This window comes from Nestor notabilis, unplaced genomic scaffold, assembly GCF_000696875.1.
Source record: "Nestor notabilis isolate BGI_N333 unplaced genomic scaffold, ASM69687v1 scaffold1985, whole genome shotgun sequence".
Lineage (NCBI taxonomy): Eukaryota > Metazoa > Chordata > Aves > Psittaciformes > Psittacidae > Nestor > Nestor notabilis.
This window is the reverse complement of record NW_009927676.1, coordinates 73,811-75,193: the sequence shown is the minus strand read 5'-3', so window position 1 is coordinate 75,193 and position 1,383 is coordinate 73,811.

Sequence of the window (1,383 nt, the reverse complement as noted above, 5' to 3'; positions counted from 1 at the left end):
TGAATTTTCATTGACAAGATCTTGCTAATTTTTTTAAATCTTGTTCTGACCAAGTTATCTATAGAGCTGTACGTGCTCAAGTGGAAGTAACAAAATCAAAGATTTTCTGTACCTTGGGCCAGTTTTGTGCATACCAGCCATATGGACAGCAAAAATAGTGAACTCTTCAGTGAAAATAAAGTAAGCCTGAGACTGTCATTGAGATTGCTCACAGCTCTGCTCGTTGCTTATGTCACTGCTGAGCTGTAAGAAAGAGTGCAATAAATTTAGGAGGAGTGTTGCAGGTGCCAGTCTTCAGAGTTCCAAAAGGGAACTTTTGGAACTTGATGTGCATGTCTCTGTCCCAGAGGTGGCACCAGCCATAGCTGAGCGAAGGAGAAAAGCTCCATTTTTCCAGTCGTTGTGCAACAATGGGAAGACAGTTTTTTACAGGGAATTTTGAAAGTTAGTTTGATATTTGAAATATATTTAGAATCGGCATGTAGTGTTTCTGGCTTTCAAAGTGCTTTATAGTAATTTTTATTTATGTTTCTCTAGTAAATTGCCATCAAGGAATTGTTATTAAGGTTATAAAAATAACAATATTGTTATTAAATTGCTTTCTATTCTTACATCCATATGATCTTGCAAATCAGAAAGCAAGCAGTATTTTAAAGCAGAAGCTGTTTTAAAGGGCATCTGTGTTAGCATTTTTGTTCTGTAGTTGTATATCATTGATCCCTGATTAAAAAATACTTGTTAATACCTGGAAGTAGTCTGTAAGGAATTCTCAGCTAGCTGGTGTGTTGAGCAGGTGTCTAGTTCCAAAATACTATTCAGACATTATTCACGTTTTGGAATATTTTTCAGGGAGAGAGTCAAAAGCTGTTTTTAATAATTCCTTTTAGAGGGAACACTCTTTGTGACCACTCTCTGAATTCAGTTACTTTATGAAATTGTCTCATTTCTTTAACACTGTTTATGGAAGAAAACCATGGAAATTTTGCTAACCTGTCTTTAAGATGATGTAAGTTATTTAATAAGGTGGATTTTGAAAGTGCTAGATAACCAAAGATTATGTCATTTCCTTGATACAGTATGTACACTAAGAAATGAAATAAGCACATGTGCCTGCTTCCATTCATGTACTTACAGCAAAGAAATAAGAATAGCTGTGTGTACAACTGATTGCTTTCCATGTATTTAGAGTAATTCCTCTGATAAAGGGAGCTCTAATCCTGTTTTTGAGACCATAAATGTTTTTCTTGCGGTCTTCCAAGCAGTAACTAAAATGCAGAGAATTACACTCTCTAACAAGAACTCAGAACAACTGTATTTTCTCTTGGATGGAAAATGCTGTTAATTTGGAGACACTTGTATCCCCACATTGTAGGTGTGGTTGTG